Source organism: Chrysemys picta, chromosome 5 (genome assembly GCF_011386835.1).
Source record: "Chrysemys picta bellii isolate R12L10 chromosome 5, ASM1138683v2, whole genome shotgun sequence".
Lineage (NCBI taxonomy): Eukaryota > Metazoa > Chordata > Testudines > Emydidae > Chrysemys > Chrysemys picta.
This window is the reverse complement of record NC_088795.1, coordinates 91103504-91125289: the sequence shown is the minus strand read 5'-3', so window position 1 is coordinate 91125289 and position 21786 is coordinate 91103504. Positions and strand designations below refer to the sequence as shown.

Below are 21786 nucleotides of genomic sequence, written 5' to 3'. Positions count from 1 at the left end.
AACGTGCTAAAATGGTCTGAGTCCTTCCTGGAAGGATGCACCCAAAGAGTAGTGATTGGAAACCACCTCCACCACTGGACCCTTCACTTGTGGGGTTCCACAAGGATCAATTCTCTATACAGTCCTTTTCAATATTTACATGCAACCATTAGGAGAACTGGTCAGACAACATGAACTCAGATACCATCAATACACAACTGATGCATATCTCTACCTATCCTTCACCACATGCGACCACACCAAGATAGCCCAATGCTTGAATGAGATCAGCTCATGGATGAAAAACAGCTGGCTGAGCAAAACAGAGATGACGCTGGTGGGTAAAGCAAAGTACTCTGAAGAGTTTGCCGCTACGGTGCAGTCTCCCCTTTGGCTGAAGGTTCCCATTTACAATTGGTCAATTCAGTCCGTATTCTAGGATTACTCTCGGATTCCTCGCTAACACTGAGCTCTCACATCGTGACAGACATGCATAATACTTTCTGCCATCTCTGGTTTGCTAGGAGACTCCGTCCCATCCTGGTGGATGAAGACCTGGCCTTAGTTATTTATGCCTTCATCACTATCAGCTGGACTACAGCAATGCAATATAACTGGGCATGAAATCTTCAACACTTCGGAAACTCCAAAGGTACAAAAGGCTGCAGTGTCTCCTCTCAGCAAGACAGGTTACATGAGCACATCACACCTGTCCTTCACCCTCTACACTGGTGTCCTAATTTCAGATCAAGTTCAAGGTCTCAGTCCTTAACTTCAAAGCACTCCATGCTCGAGCCCAGGATATCTAAAAGACAGTCTCTAAAGCTCCAGGGCGAAGACCATGGTTGATAACTTCACTTCTCTGGGACAAGGCAACTCTCCACAATAAGAGTACACTTCATCTGTGCATGAGAAAGAACCTTCTCTGGGGGTGGTTCAAGACTGTGGAATGAACTCCTCCAGGAACTAACCATGACAAACCTCACCACTTTCCTCTCCACATGCAATGCCAATTTCTTTGACCTTGCTTTCTCTAATATAAACACATAGCAACAGATATATTTATTTAACAAATTAAAAAAACACTACCAAAATAATATACTCCATTACACACGCTTCGCCTTCTGAGATGAGAATGAGAGAAAAAACAAATGTGAGAGATGCACAGTCACATTGCTTAATGCACTACTGGAAGGTGCTCAGATACTACAGTGATCAGCATAGCATAAAAACCTCAAAAGAACAGAACAGAGACACAATCACCTTGGGAAAAATGGTGCTGAATTTGGGGAGAGTTGGGCACCAACTGGTGCCTGCTCCCACTGGAAACCTTGGACTTGCCTGAGAAGTAAGAGAACTTATGGGGAAATGGGACTAAAGACTTTGGGTGTTGGGGAAACTGGAAAGTGAGCCCACCCTTCACTGGCGGCTCCTGTCCTGCAAGGCTGGGCGTGGCTCCCCACACGGAGTATTGTGATCCCATGCGGTAAGTAACAGGGCCACTCAGGTTTGATTCATCCTCCCCTCTGTCTCAATCTACAGAGGGACAGACTTGCCAAAACTGAGTGGCATTGCGACCTTGTATACTAGGTTGCAACACCAAACAAATTTGGCTCATCTGCCCTTCCATCATGCACAGAGGGGCTGATGCACCAAAACTAAGTGGTGCTGCAATCACATGGGCCAGGTTCCAAAGCCAATCAAATCTGGCCTCTCTACCCCTCCACCATGCCACAGAGGGGTAGATGCACCAAAACTTAAGTGGCGTTGCAACCGTGTGCTCTTAGCTGGCCACACCAGTCAAATTTGGCCTGTCTGCTCCTCTGTCATGCTACGGAGAGGTGGACACACCAGACCTGAGTGGCGCTGCAACCAGATGGGCCAGGTTGGAATGCCAATCAAATTTGACCTGTCTGCCCTTCTATAATTCAGTAGATGAGTGGACATGCCAAACCTGAGTGGCACTCTGACCACATGGGCCAGCTCCCTATGCCAATCGAATTTGGCCCATTTTCCCCTTCATCTCCATCTATGGAGGAGCAGGTGCACTAAACCTGAATGGTGGTGCAAACGGGGCCAGAGCAGGGATCCTGACCCACAAGAACCAGCACTGATGGGTGTCACAGACTTAAATAAAATTCACAATTTATCGTGAACACTGTGGCCTCCATGCTAAAATCATAGCCTTAATGATTCATAGATTCTCAGATCAGAAAGGACCATTGTAATCATCTAGTTTGACCTCCTGTATAACACAACCCATAGAACTTCACCAAAATAATTCCTAGAGCAGATCTTTTAGAAAAACATCTGATCTTTATTTAAAAATAGTCAGTGATGGACCTTGGGTAAACTGCCCCAATGGTTAATTACTCTCATTGTTATAAATGACTGCCTTATGAATTTGTCTAGCTTCAACGTCCAGCCATTGCATCGTGTTATATCTTTCTCTTGCTCCCCATATATGTACTTATAGACTAATCAAGTCATCCCTTAACATTCTCTTTGTTAAACTAAATAGATTGAACTCTTTGAGTTTATCACTATAAGGCAGGGGTGGTCAAACTTATTGACCCTCCGAACCGCATATGACAATCTTCAGATGTTTGAGAACCACGCACTGGCAGCTGTGCCCCACAGGGCTGAAGCTCCAAGACATGCCCCTCCCCCCCCCCCGGGGCAGAAACCAGAGGCAATGCATGGGGTGCATGTGGGGTCACATCCTCCCCTGATTTTTGCCACATGGTGTCGCTGGGCCCCCTCCCTGCATGGCAACTGCTGGAGCCAGCAAGCTGGGAGCTGCAGCTGTGGGGAGAAGCAGTGGCAAACAGCTGGGAGCTGTAGGGAGAGCTGCTGCCTCTCCATGTGGAGCTAACACCTGGGAGCTGCAGGGAGGGGCTGCTGAGGATAAGAGGAGGGGCATGCCTGTGGGGGGCATGCCTGTGGGGGGCATGCCTGAAGCTGTTGGGAGGGCTGAACCTTTAAATTGTGCCTTGTGCCTCCCCTCCTCCCGCCATCTCAGCAGGCACCAGTCATCTCTGGCAGAAGCCCTGAGCCCCACCACTCCGCCGCAGGGCAGAAGCCCCAAGTTCCCCCCCCCCCACAGTCTTGTAGGCAGATAATGGGGCGCATGGGGGGCTCCACGAGCTGCACTTTAACTGTAAAACAGCCGCAGGCAGCTCACGAGCCGCGGTTTGGCCACCCCTACTATAAAGTACGTTTTCTAATCTTTTAATCAGGCCATGTCTACACTATCACTTATGAGGGCAAAACTTATGTTGCTCAGGGGTGTGAAAAAACCACACCCCTGAGCACCATAAGTTACACCAGCGTAAGCAGTAGTGTGTGCCATGCTATGTCAGCGGGATAGCTTCTCCCACCGACATAGCTACCGCCACTCGTTGGGGATGATTTAATTATACTGACAGGTGAGCTCTCTCCCATTGGCATAAAGTGGCTACATGAGAGATCATACAGCGGCTCAGCTGCATCATTACAGCTGAGCTGCTGTAAGATTTCTAGTGTAGACGGCCTCATTCTCATGGCTCTTCTCTCAACCCGCTCCAATTTATCCACATCCTACTTGAATTGTGAGCACCAGAACTGGATGCCGTATTCCAGAGCAGTTGCACCAGTGCCAAATACAGAGGTAAAATAACCTCTCTACTCTTACTCAAGATTGCCTTGTTTATGCATCCCAGGATCACACAGGAAGTTCATGTTCAGCTGATTATCCACCACGACTACCAAACCTTTTTCAGAGTCGCTGCTTTCGCAGGAGAATCACCCATCCTGTAAGTATGGCTTACATTCTTTGTTCTAAGATATATACATTTACATTTAGCCATATTAAATTGCATATTGTTTACTTGCACCCAGTTTACTAAACGATCTAGATTGCTTTGAATCAGTGACCTATCTTATTCATTATTTCCCATTCCCCCTATTTTTGTGTAAGCTACATAGTTTATCAGCGATGATTTTATTTTTTCCCCAGGCCATTGATAAAAATGTTTAATAGCTTAGGGCCAAGAACCAACCCCTGTGGGGCCCCACTGGAAACAGACTCGCTCAATGATAATCCCCCTTTACAGTTACATTTTGTGACCTGTCACTTAGTCAGTTTTTAATCCATATAGTGTGTGCCATGTTAAAAAAAAAAAAAAAACACTAGGATGGTATAAAATTTAATCAAAATGTCAAACGGCCCCATGTCACATGCCCTACAGAAGTCTAAGTATCTTATGTTAACATTATCACCTTTGTCAACCAAATTTATAATCTCATAAAAAAAGATATCAAGTTAGTTTGACACGATCTATTTTCCATAAACCTATGCTGATTTGCATTAGTTACATTATTCTACTTTAGTTCTTTACTTATCAAGTCCCATATCAGTCACTCCATTATCTTGCCTGGGATCAATGTCAGGTTAATAGGCCTATAATTACCCAGGTCATCCCATTACACTTTTTAAAAATGGACACAATATTAACATTCTGCCAGACTTCTGAAACTTACAAGACTTACGGAAAAACATCATTAATGGTCCAGTGAACTCCTCATCAGCTGTCAGAAGGAGGTGCTAGACAGGGGATTTGGACACTGAGAATATGCCTACAGTAGCCAAGACAGAGACAGTGCCTGGACTGACCTTGTTCAGACTCAAGAGGCTTAGAGGACACAGGATTCAGATGTTGATACCTTCACAGAAGTCTGGTGAGTGCCTAAACAAAGGGCTAGATCTGTGAAAAGGAAAAACAGGGCCGGGGGCGGAGGGCAGTGTTTGTTTGAAAAAAGTAGTTTTAATCTCAGAACTGAACTGGCAGAAAATGTTTTCATAGCGTACCTGTTCCCTGTGAGTAGAGCCAGTCCTAGCTCCTCTGGGTCAGAGTACAGGAGCCCAATCCAGCCAATTAAAGGGGGCTGGGCTATGCCTGGGCCTATAAAGGGAAGGAAATGAGAGGTGGAGGAGAGGGTGACTGAGACAGCTTGTGCCTGGGGAAGAAAAGCCACAGTAGCAAAGATCCAGGTCCTCAGGGAAACAGCTCTGGGGCTGCTCCTCTAGGAAGGGATTAAAACTGGAAAGCAACCAGAAGCAGGAGTGCCAGAAACCCCTGGGAGGGGTGGCCCTGAAGTCTTAAGACAAAGGAGTGAGTTATAAGACTTTTCTGTTGTTCAGTTGCCTGTTCTAAGAAAATAACCAGCCTTAAAGAAGACTGGGCATGGTAGTATGTGCTTGGAAGCTGAGGAGAAGCCCTGCCCTGTGACAGTATTCTTCAAATTCTCCCTCCACTTCCACATGAAAGAAAAATCTTTATATTTAGAACCTATTACCATGTAACAACTGTCAATTTCCTTTGACAACGATATAATAAAACTAACTTTGTAGTAGCAGTGATAGTAAAACTGATAATTTGCCCTGATCCAGTGTATCAATTGTAATATAGGCAAAGTAGTAACTGCTTCAAAGCAAACTGCCTCCAGAGAGTCTAACGGAAGTGTGTATAACTTTACAGAACAATCAGATGCTCATTAGCACTGAGGTGCCTCCATCTATAGTGTACTAAGGACATTATGAAATTCACAGATTCTCCAAAGCATTTTCAGTGCATAAGACCGGAAGCTGGCATGGTCCTTTATTCAACTGTTCAGAAATGCACTAAAAAGACATTAATCTGTGTAGAATGTGGGAGATCAGAATTTTTTATGGTTATGTGTACCTCAGTTTATATTATAAACTGGTTGATATTATTCTGTCTCACTACATGTCATTCACTGCTAATGCAAGCTACTTCCAGTGCTTAATAACATGAGATAAATGTAGCGTTCAAAGAGACAGAACTAATATCTTTAGGCTTTCAATTGACAATAGCTTGAAAATTGTAAATATATTTTCCTTTAGAATCATAGAATGTCAGGGTTGGAAGGGACCTCAAGAGGTCATCTAGTCCAACCCCCTGCTCAAAGCAGGACCAATCCCCAGACAGATTTTTGCCCCAGATCCCTAAGTGGCGCCCTTAACGATTGAACTCACAACCCTGGGTTTAGCAGGCCAATGCTCAAACCACTGAGCTATCCCTTCCCCCTATCTACTACACATGCTAGTAACATAATTGCATAATTAGTCTTCAAAACAAATCTGGTATTCAACATTTACTATATGCATCAAAGATTCTATGAATTCTTAGAATATCAAATCACAACATTCCATTAATTTTCAAAAGAAATAAATGTGTGAATAGCAAAGCACAAAAGGACTTCACATGGAACAAGACTGACCTTTTCAATATGCAGAATCAGAAGTCAGAATCACTATTTCCATAACAACAAACTACATTCAATATTGTTAGAATACCAATTTCACCTTACTGAGTGTACCCAGATTTTATGTCAAAATTAGCAGCATAAGTATGGTACCTAAATTCCAAATACCCTAAAGCCAAAGAAAAAACAATAGACATTTGCTTCTCTTTCAGGTCGGCTCCTGCTCCCTTTGAGTCCAATTTTGCAAGGTGCTGAGCATCCTCAACTCTCATTGAATTGTATGTGCCTGAACCAAAGCCCATTGAAATCAATGAAGAGACTCCCATTGACTTTAATGGGCCTTAGATCAAGCCTTATGGGGACTGAGGGCTCTATACCTTTTTGGAAGCACGTCCATTAACTTCCTTGACAACAGGAACAGATCCCTAATGTAGTTAATAAGAAACCACAGGAATCAAATTACAACACTGTAGCTCATAATTACAGCAAGACTTTCTTTACCTCTTATACTTTTTGGGATGTTAAACCGTGATATTTAGGATAAACACTGATCCTTCAGACGAATGTGGGTTTAAATATATCCTCTTCTACAGAACAGCATCAAACTCTGCACTGTAAAGAATCAAAAAAGAAAAGTTAGAGAACTGGAAATGACTGGAATTCTGTATGTCACTAGTATTCAAATGAAATATTTATAGCCATCATTTATTCTGATTACTAGTGAAGTACTATTGTGATATATCATTTATAAATGTAATGTTCTGCCTGATGAATTACAGAAATATCTCAATACAGTTAACTCAATGTGTCAAAAACAGAAGTGCTTCTCTTCAGCAAGAGGAATACTCTGAAACTTCGTCTGGCTTGACTAAGACCTCCTATTTACCTCTATCTGTAATCATAGTGTCATCCTTGACTCAAACTCTCCATCTCCCACATCGCACAAGTCTATAAATCTCCCTATTGTTAATCCTGAAACAGCATTTGTCTATGCCACTCCCTCAACTCCTTCTCTGCTGTTTTTTATTCACGTCTACATCCCTTTTCCTACTGATTACCTCAGTTCCTCTCGGGTTTCATCAAATCACTGCGCTCTGGACTCCAGAATGTTCAGAATGCTGCTCACTCACTCACACAGAAACCTAGCTACATCACTCCTGCTACCTCAAACACAGCCACTGGCTCTTCCTTTTCTTTTCAAAATAAAGTCCAATATCATTTTCTTTTTAAGTACTTATTCCAAACCTACCTCCTAGATCTAAGTCTCTACTCCCTTTCATGTCCCCTTCACTAACCTAGCAATCGCCACCTTTCAGTCTCTTCATACAATCATTTTTGGTTTTAGTGAATTCTCTTCTACAGTTCCCGTTGTCTAAAAACAGCTCTCCATGCCACTTTGCAACTCTTTTCAAAGTTATCTAAACACACGTCTCTCCTCCCTTGTCATACCTCATTTCTCCCTGCATCAACTATTGGCCACACTGACAGAATGTTTTGATTTCTTCACTATACGATGAATGGTATACCACTGTTTTCTATAATTTTCACTCCGGTGCCTTATATTTAATGTTATAATGTATTTTGGGTTATAAGAAAAAAATTTGTTTTCGCTAAAGCGAGAAGTACTGAATTTGTATTTTTTGCTATAGGTTGAAGAGCTATTATTCTCACGGAAGTAAAAAGTACAAGTAGTATGTTTTAGTTTAATTAAAAAGGTAATGATTGCTCCTCTCCCTGTTTCTACTGGAAGTGTTTAACTGGTTAAAAAAACACTGGTAAAAAAACCCATGAAATTAAAGCAGAGCAGAGCGTTCTGCCAAAAGAAGAAAAACAACTACACAGCATGACTCAGTGAACCCGTTCATTCTTCTCTAGCCTAATAACCTGCTGGCCCATTGACCTACTTTTTTTGTAAGGTAGTTAAACCCTCATCTCATATTTAGACAGTTTTGTTCGGTTTGACAAGTATAAACATTAACAGTTACAAAGAGACCTGTTGAAATCTAGATTACAGAGACTGTAATATGAAGCCTATGTTTTTAAACTGTTCAGAGCAGGCGGGCTTGCCAACCCTTCCACAAGTTCTGACAGCTCTAATGAGGAAAATTGTACAGCTCTACAAGCTGCACATGCAGGATACCTCCTACTGCAGAGGTTAAACAGAACAGAGCCACATTTCACAATGTCTAAAAAGAGTATAATAAAAAGGAAGTTGAAGGAACATTGAAGAGGGAATTTAGAGAAAGGAGGAAAAAAACCTTTTGACTGTTTCATAACTGGTAACTGAACATATGCAAATTTAAACAAAAGTAAGAAAAAAGCTAAACACAGTGGAAAAGCTTTTTGAAAATAAAACCACATAGCTCTGGTAAGTAGAAAATAGCATGAACGTGAAAGCTTGCAGAAAGGTCTGGATGCCTACACAAGTATTGCCAGGCCAAAATGTTCACAGGTCATGAGGGTCTCCAAAAACCATGAGATTTTAAATATATATTAGGTTTTTTTATTTGCCTTCTAGATGCTAAGCCTTTAGAGTATATTCCAGCAACATTTTCAAACTTTTCTCTGCAATCATAAGGGCTAGAAACTTATTTTTTTTAATTAAAGCGGAGATTCTCATGCAATCTCCTGATTCCAGCAGCTGGGACTTTAAGAAAAACAACACTGAGACTTGCAGCAAGATCATGAGAGTTGGCAACACTATAACATTTCCACCTTATGCTGACCTGCAGAGCAGAGGTAGACAGTGAGTGATGAGGGGTACATCTAGACGGCTGTTGGAAGTGTCTCCCCCAGCCTGGGCTGACAGACACATGTCAACTCTGCTTGAGCTAACACGTGAAAAATATCAGTGTCAACGTTGTAGCATGGATGGTAGCACAGGCTAGCCACCAGAGTATGGACCCAGAGTGTTGGATGGATTTGTACTTTGGCCACTAGCCTGAGCTGCCACCTGTGTCACAATGTTGATGCTGCTATTTTTAGTGAGCTAGTATGTGTCTGTTTATCTGGGCTCAGAGGCATGCTCCCAACTGCAGCACAGACATACCTGGGTGGCCAAAGGAAATGAGATATTGAGTCTTTAAAGCACTTACAGAGTCACCAGCTGGAATCCTGCCCAAGATAATAATGAAAGTTTATACCACATGAGGGTGGGGGCAGATATCTATATGGAAAGTATTAGTAATCACAGTCGAGTTCTACCTCCACAACTGGTACTAACATTGGTACCACTGATTCTCAGAAGTGAGTTCAAAGATGGAACAAGGCCTGCAGGTTGAGCAATCATCTCACTCCTAGCACCAGTCCCTTCAGGACAGAATTGAGAAGCTGCAGAAGAAGCATAGGGAAGCTTGCATTGCCTCTACCTACCCTATATATCTGTTGTGTGGACAAAGAACTTAAGTCGCTAGGGCAGTCAATCCAGTATTTTTCCTATATCACTAAATTCACTAAATATTTTAAAGAGACAGTGAATTTGTAATCTTATTTTGTAAACACTATTATATACATAGATTGATTTTACAAACAACTTCTTCATAAAATCCATAGATTTTAAGACAGGAAGGGAAAACAACTATCATCATCTAGTCTTACATAACATTAGGCCAAAGAATTTGCTTCCACCCCACCATCAACCTCAGCCTGGACCAATCTACACGGGAGGTCCACTTCCTAGACACCACAGTACAAATAAGCGATGGTCACGTTAACACCACCCTATACCGAAAACCCACCGACCGCTATGCCTACCTTCATGCCTTCAGCTTCCACCCTGGACACACCACACGATCCATTGTCTACAGTCAAGCACTGAGATACAACCGCATCTGCTCCAACCCCTCAGACAGAGACCAACACCTAAAAGATCTTCAGCAAGCATTCTCAAAACTATGATATCCGCACAAGGAAATAAGGAACCAAATCAACAGAGCCAGACGTGTACCCAGAAGCCTCCTGCTACAAGACAAGCCCAAGAAAGAAACCAACAGAACTCCACTGGCCATCACCTACAGTCCTCAGCTTAAACCTCTCCAACGCATCATCAGTGATCTACAACCCATCCTGAACAATGATCCCTCGCTTTCACAGACCTTGGGAGGCAGGCCAGTCCTTGCCCACAGACAACCTGCCAACCTTAAGCATATTCTCACCAGCAACCACACACCACACTTCAAGAGCCTAGAAACCATGTGTGGGAAAGAAGAGTGTGATGGAACAGGAATTGTGCAATTCTTATTCCAACTGGCATTCTACCTAATCTCCTGCATGGCACTTGAAAATACAACTAGTATTCTATAGGGGTTTACATTTTTCATGCCTTTTTCTAATATTTCACTGGCCTAGATCTATACTAACTTCTTGTCTGTATATACAGTGTGGGTGTACAACCTTTTCAGTATGTGCATGACATTTTATAGGTAAATGTTATGGGACTTACAGAAGTCTTGCTTTTACATCTTATTACATATTTTTATAGGAAAGATTTTTTCATGGTTTTGAATAGATTAAAAATACTATCAAGAGGTCAGGTCACTGTAGTTATTTTAATATCAAACTGAGCCACAGAGATTAGAAATGAAAAACAGAAGGAACAAACCATTTAAAAGTAATAATAGTTCTTCTGTAGAACAAGCTTTGTAAATCCTAGGATAGGGTTTTCACACTAGGCTGACATGCTCAACTGAAAGTCAGAATGTAGAATATTCTCACAGAAGTCAGAAAGTTAGGGATGAAAGAGACCTAATAAGTTATCTCCCTCCATGCTCCTGCACATGCAGAACCGTTCCACCACTGGGAGAGGATTTCACAGAGCATGTCTACACTGCACCACTGCTGTGCATCTCATGAAGATGCTCTATGCTGATAGGGCAGAGGTCTCCCATCAGCATAATAAAACTACCTCTGTGAGCGGCAGTATCTATATTGACAGGAGAAGTGCTCCCTCTGACAAAGAACAGGAGTACTTGTGGCACCTTAGAGACTAAGAAATTTATTAGAGCATAAGCTTTCGTGGACTACAGCCCACTTCTTCGAATGCATATAGAGTGGAATAAATATTGAGGAGATATATATACACACATACAGAGAGCATAAACAGGTGGGAGTTGTCTTACCAACTCTGAGAGGCCAATTAAGTAAGAGAAAAAAAACTTTTGAAGTGATAATCAAGATAGCCCAGTACAGACAGTTTGATAAGAAGTGTGAGAATACTTACAAGGGGAGATAGATTCAATGTTTGTAATGGCTCAGCCATTCCCAGTCCTTATTCAATCCTGAGTTGATTGTGTCTAGTTTGCATATCAATTCCAGTTCAGCAGTCTCTCGTTGGAATCTGTTTTTGAAGTTTTTCTGTTGTAAGATAGCCACCCGCAGGTCTGACATTGAATGACCAGACAGGTTAAAGCGTTCTCCCACTGGTTTTTGAGTATTATGATTCCTGATGTCAGATTTGTGTCCATTAAGTCTTTTGCGTAGTACTGTCCACACTGGCGCTTATGTCGGTGTAACTTATCTCACTCAGGGGGGTGGTTTATTCATGCCCTGAGCAACATAAGTTATGCCGACATAAGCTGTAGTATAGACATAGCCACAGTCTTCTAGTCCTGACTCCCCTTATTCACCCCTCCCTCACAAATATTCAATCTGAGTTTTCCTTAGCTCAATTTCACCCTGTTATTCCTTGCTGCACCTTAAACATTTCCTCTCCCCCTTTGGTGCTTACACATTTAGAATACCTGAAAATGTTTACAACATTTTGTTAATTGCTTTTGCTAAGCTAAACACAAATTTCTTGTAAGTCCTTTATCCCAAGTCAGTCTCTGCAACCCCCATTTATCACTATGTTTCATCATCACTTATTGCCTCCAATTTGTCACTCTCTCTCTGGTTTTGAGGTGCCCAGAAATAAAACCAATATAGACACTATCTATCTCTCTCATCTGTAACATGATTTCATGGTGTCTAGCTCAAATTTGCATTAGCTTTTTTTCCTGTCATCATATTATATCGCAAGCACGTTGAGTCTGTTATACACTCAAGCCTAGGATTCTTTTGGTATTATTTCTCTTTAGGTATTTCCTTCTCAACTAATATCTGTATTTTTGGATTATTCAATAGATGCATGTATGCCTCACTCTTTTTGGATAATTTATTTTTGTTATTCCCTGTTCATGGGCTTTTCTGTGGGATTTATCACCATGATGTCTGAGTACCTCACACACACTGAGTTTAGCTTCACAACACCCTTGCGAGGGAAGTTGGTAGATATTATTTTCCTTATTTCAGATGGGGAGTTGAGGTACAAGAGTTTAAGTTCCCAATCCTGCACTAGGCTTCACATGGGAAAAGGCATCTGCTATAGATAACATGCCCAAGGTCAGAGAAGAAATCAGTAGCAGAGCTAGCAATAGAACCCAGAATGTCCTAAGTTTCAGTCCAGTACTTTAATCACAAGCCCATCTTTTCTTCCCTTCTTAGGCCTGTGTATTATCTCTGTCCTCACTTTTGTTTTTAACATCTCCCAATTAACTGTATTTTCAGATGATATTTAGTGTGCTTCCAGATCATTAAGATATTAAATGAAACTGGCTTTAAACACTGATCCTCACAGCATATCAATGAACACTTCCCCTCCTCCCAGCTCAATACAATGAAGAACCATACATAAAAGACAATCAATAATGAGTATAAGCCTAATGATGTTGAAACATTTTGATGATACATTTCAAAATTTAGGGTTTAACAGCCTGATTTGGGGAATCAATTGCCTTTCTTTTCTAGTCTCAACTAAATTACTTCCTCAATCCTGGCTTGTATATTCACTCTTCCTTACCTTTGATCTTCCCTTCTTCCCCATATTCAATAAATAACCAAAAAAACAAACAAAGCCTAATATGCCAGACATACGGCTTGCAAATTCTCAAACTTTATTCTCTACTTCAAAGAGCGCTGTAATTTTGGAGAGTATGCGCTACATTCTTAATGTGTAAAAAAGCTGGTTGAATCCTTACTTTAGCAGTAAACCTAAACTCAGAGTCAACTAGTCTCAACTTCCTGCTATTAATTTTTTCTTATGTGAGCCATATCAAGCTAGATACATTCTCATGTAACAAGGCAAAAACATTCCACTTTATTTTTTCCCATTTCCTTCAAATAAAATGAAGATGCATGCAAATGACAGTAACTATTTGCGGCAGTTCAAAATGGGAGAAACACCATATGTAAATACCCAAAGTTACCCATGTTCAAACGATTTATCAGTAATAGTCCCAGGGAAAAAAAGTATGCGCAAGGCAACAAATGTCTTCTTCAAGATGGATACAAGTTAACAGGCGTTGGTGTTTATTCGACATCAGAAGTGCTAAACAAAAAAGAAACACGCCCCTTTATAAAATCCTAATTACTTTCTCTTGAAAACGTCTCAGAGTTAACAAGATTATAAAGGATGGAATTTTCAAATATTAATGCACTTAGGTTTTTCATTTATATGAAGCTAATAGCATTGAGACCGCTCATCAGCTTGCAGACACCCATACTCAAGACATAGTGCTTTAGCAATTTCACATATTTAAACACTTTAAAATGCTGGTCACATTTTCCCCTGAAAATTAACATTTGAATGTATCTGACCAAAGACAAAAGAGATTTTAAATGTTTTATTCTTGTATTAATATTTAAAAACATAGAAGAATTTTCACTAAAAAAATTAGCTCAAATTATTGAACAATTTCTTCCTAAAAGTAGTAAACTGTCAAAGAACTGTAGAGGTAGAGAATAAAACTTTTTTAAAAATGTAAATTATTTCTGCGCTCAATCCTCCTCAGTCTGAATAGCAGAAGCATTCAAAACAGATCTTTGAGTCTAGGTCAGTATTGCTTTTGTCTTTGATGACCTCCTGAGGCCCCTTCCAACCCTGATATTCTATGATTCTATGAAAATCATGAGTGATGTGGAGAAAGTGAATAAGGAAAAGTTATTTACTTGGTCCCATAATATAAGAACTAGGGACCATCAAATGAAATTAATTGGCAGCAGGTTTAAAACAAATAAAAGGAAGTTCCTCTTCACACAGCGCACAGTCAACTTGTGGAACTCCTTGCCTGAGGAGGTTGTGAAGGCTAGAACTATAACAGGGTTTAAAAGAGAACTGGATAAATTCATGGAGGTTAAGTCCATTAATGGCTATTAACCAGGATGGGTAAGGAATGGTGTCTCTAGCCTCTGTTTGTCAGAGGGTGGTGATGGATGGCAGGAGAGAGGTCACTTGATCATTACCTGTTAGGTTCACTCCCTCTGGGGCACCTGGCATTGGCCACTGTCGGTAGACAGGATACTGGGCTGGATGGACCTTTGGTCTGACCCAGGAAAGCCAGTCTTATGTTCTTAAGTCCCAAGTCAGCAGAGAAAACGGGCTCAGAGGTAGTCTCAGCACATCAGGTGACAGCCCAAAGGGGGTTTCTGTGACCGAACCCATCACACCCCACTCCAGGTGTTAAAAAGCTCCTCTGGGCACAATCAGCCCCAACCCATTGCAACTGTGAAGCCTGTCAAGTCTGGAGAGGGTGGGTCCTTAAAAAGGTGGATCCCTGCTCAGTTTGGGGCAGCACTCTGAGGGTATGTCTACACTGCAATTAGACACCTACAGCTGACCCATGCTAGCTGACTCTCACTTGCAGGGCTTGGGCTGCGGGCTGTTTAATTGCAGTGTAGACATTCCAGCTCAGGCTGCAGCCCAAACTTTGGGACCTTCCAACCTCACAGGGTCCTAGAACCTTGGCTCCAGTGCCAGCCCAGACATCTACACCACAGTTAAACAGCCCTGAAGCCCGAGCCCCATGAACCCGAGTCAGTTGGCATGGGCCAGTCGTGGGTTTTTAATTGCCGTGTAGACATATCCTGAAGAAATAGGGCTGTAACTCGGAGCTCCCTAGCCCTCAGAAGAAGGGGTTTCTGGCTGGGGAAACACTTGAGAGCCTTGACCACCCAGGCTGACTCAGAAAGGAAAGGAGCCAGTTCTTCTCTCTTTGGCTTTCTGAAGGCCCTAGATTCTGCCTTTTGTGGGCTGCAGATGCCTCCTGACTTCTTCTTTTGGACTTCTTTACTCCCACCTCCCAGCCACCAAATGACCTGCACCACACAGCCAGAGGCTTGTGCTCCAGACTCCAAGACAAGAGTGGTGCTGCCCACACTCTCCTTCCCAGGAGTGCTAGAGAGCTATAACTTACTATGGTAACTAATGCTGCTTAGCTATCAAATGAAAAATAAAAACAAAACATACATTGTTTTGCCCATTTTAACAAATTGGTTATGAACTTGGAAAAAAAAAAAAAAAAGACGCTCTTGTGCCTCTATGTTTTGGAGCAGGGACTTGAAATTTGGCAAGAGGAAGGTTGCTCAGGTATCAGGAATATAAGTTCTGCTGTTCTCGTGGGGAAAAAAAACCCAAATCTGGCCAAGTCATAAGCTTTTGAAAAATCTCAGTTAACACAAGCTCAGTAGAAACGTGTTCAAGTTTGGCAGCTAAGTTTTCCAAAGATTCTGTCTCCACTGAGCATGCTCCAGCCTCTCAGCTGACCAGACTCTGTATGTGCCATCCCCACAAAGTACCTGAGCACATTCCATCTCAGGGAAGCAGGGGTGGAGCAAGACCTTCCTTTCAGTTGCTGCTCTGGGCCCACTGTGATGCCAGGCACCAAAATTAAGAGCAGGGAGACTCTCTCGCCTGTGGCCTTAATACGCCCTTTTCTGGAACCCAGACAGTGAGGAGGAGGAACCAGCCTGACTTAGGGTACATCTACACTGCAGCTTGGAGTGTGCATCCCAGCGCAGTACATAGACAAGCACTAGCTCTGCTTGAGCTAGTATGCTAAAAATAGCAGCTTAGGGGGGGTAGCACAGGCAATGGCTCAGGCTAGCTTCCCGAGTATACTCCCAGGGAGTCAGGGCAGGTTTGTACTCAAGTGGCTAGCCTGAGCTGCTGCCTGTGCTACCACCGGCTACACCGTTTCTACCATGCTAGTTTGAGAAGAGCTAGTGCATGTCTGGTTGCCCATGCTGGGAAGCACATTTCCAGCTGCAGTGTAGACATACCCTTGGACTGTACAGGGGAACATGGGAAAGGGGGTGTTGCAGGAACCAGAAGGTGGAGAGAAGCAGAAGAAGAGAGGTATGGATAGAAGCAAAGGGAGGGGAGGTTTGGGAGGGGGTAATAGGGGCAGAGGGGTCAGGAGCTGGGGACATGTGGGAAGAAGGTAGCAATGGAGAAAGAAGGAAGAGGGCACCAAGCACACACTTCTCCAATGCCTGGGATTGAACATGGAAATCTGGAATCCACGTTATCTCTGCTGTGAAACCCACTGGCAAAGTATGTGTGTCATCCCCATTTAGTGCCACATAGAGGATAGTATCCTATGGTTACTACTTACTGTTAGCAGTCTGTGCTGGTAATCTAAAGGCTCAAACCCTCCTGATGGCCCAACCTGAGGCGGGAGGGGTCAATACAGTTCCATATGACAGAATTAGGTGGGTGGATGGGGGTAGGGCGGCTTTTTTTTTTTTTTTTGAAGACTTAGGAAGTTTCATAAGAACCTCTATGTTAAAAGAATGTAAAGGTTGAAAAGTCAAGCACACAATTTTCTTAACCCTCTATCCCTGCTCCGTTTCAGAGCCACTCAAGAGTTCCTATGTGATGCTAAGCACCCAATTTTTTACAAACACATTAACTCATTTAATACTACAACTCAGATAGTGCTCGTAGCCACATATTACCATCTTTGCTTACCAAAAGCACACTATAAGAGAGCCTTCCAAGTATTCTAAATTAGAGATCTGTAGCTCCCATTTTCTTTCCCATTTCCACATGTAGAAAATTATCTTGGGTGTGTGTGTGTGTGTGTGTGTGTGTAGAACTTGCTGAGAGAAAGCTACATAGATTTAAATGAGTTCTGTATTTAGTTCTGAAAGTAATCAGTTTCACATTCATTCTTCCCTGTTTAATAATTTCATCATTTCAGTGGAACATATCAATCAGGGAACTCAGATAGCTAGGGCCAGTCTCAGAAGGCTTTGAGTATCAGGACACAAACCTGGAACTGAACTCTATATTCAATGGGGAGCCTATGCAGAAAGCAGAGCATTTATGCAATGTGTACACACTGACATGAGCTGCTATCTCTTCTTAGTAATAGGTCAGCCTGAGTTTTGAATATTTTAATAATATGTTCAGTATATATTTTTATATGGTATTCATCTACATAAAGGACACCACTATGGGGCTATGTACATGCAATGAAAGGATGCATTAATCCTAAGGCTAGTGGAGAACTCTGGCAATGTAATTTGTAAGGTTCTTGAAATGTAGCTAACAGATTCTACAAGAACAGAATAGTAGATGCATTCTGCATCACTCAAGTACAGTACTAGACTGTGCTATTGAAGGAACCTAAGACTTAATCTGAAACTTGATTATTCCATATGTAAATAAAGGCCTGTTAATGGGATTCTTTTACAGTGGCTGAGGTTTTTAAATCTCTAGGATTGTACATTGTTAACATTGCTTCTGATGCTTAACTCTTTGTATGCAGGTGAATCTCACACAACTGAATGGCTACCTAAGTGCTTGTGGAGAGTGGACAGTTTGCACTGCCTCCTCAGCTCTTCAGTCAGTGACAGCCTGAGAGAGTTTGGGCAGGGAATTGAATTGAGACTTCACTTTTATACCAACCTGTCCATCCAAATCATCACTGTGGAACCTCAGTTTTTTAGAATCAGCTCTCCTCTAATCACAAGGCTGGGATGGGTGGGGAAGAAACAGTGAATAAACTCTGGGAAACCTACATTTAAAATATACTCAAGGAATAGAAAACACTGTAGCTCTATTATACACTTCTGTATTTGACCAGTTATAACTTGTTATTATTTCTTATGAAACTAACAAAATATGACAACATAAAAAACTTACTTTTCTAAAACTCTGGTGGCTGTCACTGGATTCTTCCACTTCCCTCCCACTACAGCTACCTGTTATAAAAACAGGAAGTCATAATTAAACAAAAACTTCAATAGCTGAAAATTTAACTCCCTAGCACCTGCAACTTGATAGAGCAAGGGAGAACTCCCTTTCTTGCTGTCACAAAACAAAAATGAAAATTGTTGCATTCAGGATAGCAAAGCTTAAGGTTATATTCTGTATTCCATCATAACCCCCTCATAACTTGCTCTGATGCAGGTTTCCACGTCAGGAATTTGCTCCCATGGGAATTGTATTTAAAGCAAAACGTTGGCCAGTTGCTTTCACCAGGCATTACACAGATGGTAAGCTATGAAATCCAGGGCACTTAGCTGACTGGTCAGTTCTTTACATTTTCTGGTTTTAAGTTAAACTGTGGAAGATTGGGTATATTACTCCAGTACTTTTTATTGGGAAATCTTAATGACTTGAAGCCACGCAATAACAACTTTATTGGGAAAGCTTAATAACTTGACTTTAACGGCACTGATACCACAGTAATGGGTGCCTTTAAAATGCATGTAATCAATAAAGTAGTAATTTCTCAAATTTTTCTTGAAGATTGAAACTTTCCATGCTTGATTTTAAACCAGAAGAAAAGGTTCCTTGATTTTAGACCAGAAGAACAATATACCAAAATTAAAAGTAAAATTCCTAATGAGCTCTCAGTTAGTCACATAGGGACTATCACCCCTTATTCCTTCATACTGAAGCCTCAAGTATGTAATGCCTAATCATATTGACCGCTGAGGGGCTGCAATAGCTACATTTAGTTTGCTGTTCAGTCCCTCTTAAGTCTTTCAGCAGTACTGATTTCCAGGTTTCTCATAAAATGACTGTTATTTCTACCACCATCACCCCAAAACTCTCATACTGCTTGCATATTTCCAGTCTAAATATCCAGCTTAAAGCTTCTTCCCCATATTTCTAACTTCTCAAGGCTGCTCTCTGTTACCTCTGTCCTCTCAAGTTCTCAACGTCTCCCAATTTAGCGTCGGCAACTTTCGGTAGCATGCTGCTATCCTCTCTTTCCAGATCATTATTGAAGATATTAAAATTAGCGAAGCCAAACACTAAGATAACTACCAGCTCTAACATGTTTGGGTTGAAAACAAAGTTGTATTAGACTATTTTACAGTTAATACGTTTTATTTTGGTAAACAGGTTTGAATCCATTCCCTACTCTGCTTCCCGTTTGCCAATTGAATCAAATAATCCAGCACTATGGAAGGTCCTGAAAATGCCTGAATCTCACATACTATGTCAGTGGTCATTGCTATTTATAAAATTAGAGGACATAAACATCCCACAAACAGGCATCCATACAGACAATATTTGGAGTGCGGTTCTCTAACAAGGGTCAGCTGTATAGAAGGAAAAGTAGAAAAGTTTTCTTTTTAAAGAAATATGTATTTCTGCTCAGTAGAATATATCTTCTCTTAAAACACTGTGAATGAGGTTTCAGTGATGCCACCAATAAAGTGCAGAGCCTGCTGTTACTCTACTTAACACTGGCAACAAAATAAAAAAATCGGGACTCCAACCATTAGAGGATTTATTAGAAAATCATGAAAAAATTGTGTAAATTAGCTGTCTTAGGCCTTGTCTACACTACACAATTTTGTCAACAAATGTAAAGTTTAATCTACAAAAACACGGAGGTGTACACACACACTGCAATGCTCCTTCTGCCAACAAAACACTTTTGTTTTGCTGACAAAATAAAATCACCGACAAGAAGTGTTGAGCTTTTTGCAGCAAAGTTATATCGACAAAGTGTCAGTGTAGACACCGCACTTGGTTATGTCACTATAAGTGGCCTACAGGAGATGTCCCACCATGCATATCCCGACCGCTCTGATCGGCAGTTCGAACTCAGAACACAGGCATCCACCCTCCCCCTTTAAAGGCCCACGGGAAATTCCAATTCCTGTTTGCTCGGTGTGGATGGCTCACATTGCATCTTCCCAGCTGACAATGGTGGCTTCACACAGCAAACCCTCTTCCACTTGGAGCACACCTGAGTTGTTGAATCTCCTGACACTGGGAGGAGAGGTAGCAGCACAGTCCCAGCTCTGCTCCAGCTGTAGGAACTCTGATACCTACAGGCAGATTTTTTGTGGCTTGTTGGATAAAGGCTATGAATGGGACACGTATCTGGACGACTGGAAAAAGGCAAATAAAGTGTCCATCTTTAAAAAATGGAAGAAGGAGAATCCAGGGAACTATAGACCAGTCAGCCTCACCTTTGTCTCTGGAAAAATAATGGAGCAGGTGCTCAATGAATCAATTTTGAGGCACTCAGAGGATAGAAAGGTGATCAGGAACAGTTAGCATGGATTCACCAAGGGCAAGTCATGCCTGACCAACCTGATTTTCTTCTATGATGAGATAACTGGCTCTGTGAATATGGGGAAAGCAGTGGACGTGATATACCTTGACTTTAGCAAAGCTTTTGATACAGTCTCCCACAGTATTCTTGCCAGCAAGTTAAAGAAATATGGATTGGATGAATGGACTATAAGGTGGATAAAAAGCTGGCTAGATTGTCGGGCTCAACGGGTAGTGATCAACGGCTCGATGTCTAGTTGGCAGCCGATATCAAGCAGAGTGCCCCAGGGGTCAGTCCTGGGACCGGTTTTGGTCAACATCTTCATTAATGATCTGGATGATAGGATGGATTGCACCCTCAGCAAGTTCACAGATGACACTAAGCTGGGGGGAAAGGTAGATATGCTGGAGGGTAGGGATAGGATCCAGAGTGACCTAGAAAAATTGGAGGATTGTGCCAAAAGAAATCTGATGAGGTTCAACAAGGACAAGTGCAGAGTCTTGCACTTAGGATGGAAGAATCCCATGCACTTCTACAGGCTGGGGACCGACTGGCTAAGTGGCAGTTCTTCAGAAAAGGACCTAGGGATTACAGTGGACAAGAAGCTGGATATGAGTCAACATTGTGCCCTTGTTGCCAAGAAGGCTAACAGCATATTGGGCTGCCTTAGTAGGAGCATTGCCAGCAGATCGAGGGAAGTGATTATTCCCCTCTATTCGGCACTGGTGAGGCTACATCTGCAGTACTGTGTCCAGTTTTGGGGCCCCCCACTACAGAAAGGATGTGGACAAATTGGAGAGAGTCCAGTGGAGGGCAATGAAAATGATTAGGGGGCTGGGGCACATGACTTATGAGGAGAGGCTGAGGGAACTGGGCTTATTTAGTCTGCAGAAGAGAAGAATGAGGGGGGATTTGATAGCAGCCTTCAACTACCTGAAGGGGGGTTCCAAAAAGGATGGCACTAGGCTGTTCTCAGAGGTTGCAGATGACATAACAAGGAGCAATGGTCTCAAGTTGCAGTGGGGGAGGTCTAGGTTGAATATTAGGAAAAACTATTTCACTAGGAGGGTGATGAAGCACTGGAATGGGTTACACAGGGAGGTGGTGGAATCTCTATCTTTTGAGGTTTTAAAGGCCCAGCTTGACAAAGCCCTGGCTGGGATGATTTAGTTGGGGTTGGACTAGGTGACCTCCTGAG

At 42.1% G+C, this 21786-nt stretch overlaps 1 protein-coding gene across 11 annotated transcripts in view; it reads right to left on the bottom strand.

Moving 5' to 3' along the window:
- The window catches only part of CLOCK (clock circadian regulator), a 114653-nt gene that overhangs the window by 50830 nt on the left and 42037 nt on the right, over window positions 1–21786 (bottom strand). For 6 of the 11 annotated variants that reach the window (XM_024101603.3, XM_065598032.1, XM_065598033.1 and 3 more), the window contains one exon: window positions 6748–6858. The exons of 1 other annotated variant lie outside the window; for it this stretch is intronic. The gene's annotated coding sequence lies outside the window, so the exon portion shown is untranslated. Of the gene's footprint in view, window positions 1–4633; window positions 4658–6747; window positions 6859–18208; window positions 18268–21786 lie in introns of those variants that run through there. 4 more of the 11 variants (XM_024101604.3, XM_024101597.3, XM_024101600.3 and 1 more) reach the window with 2 other exon arrangements.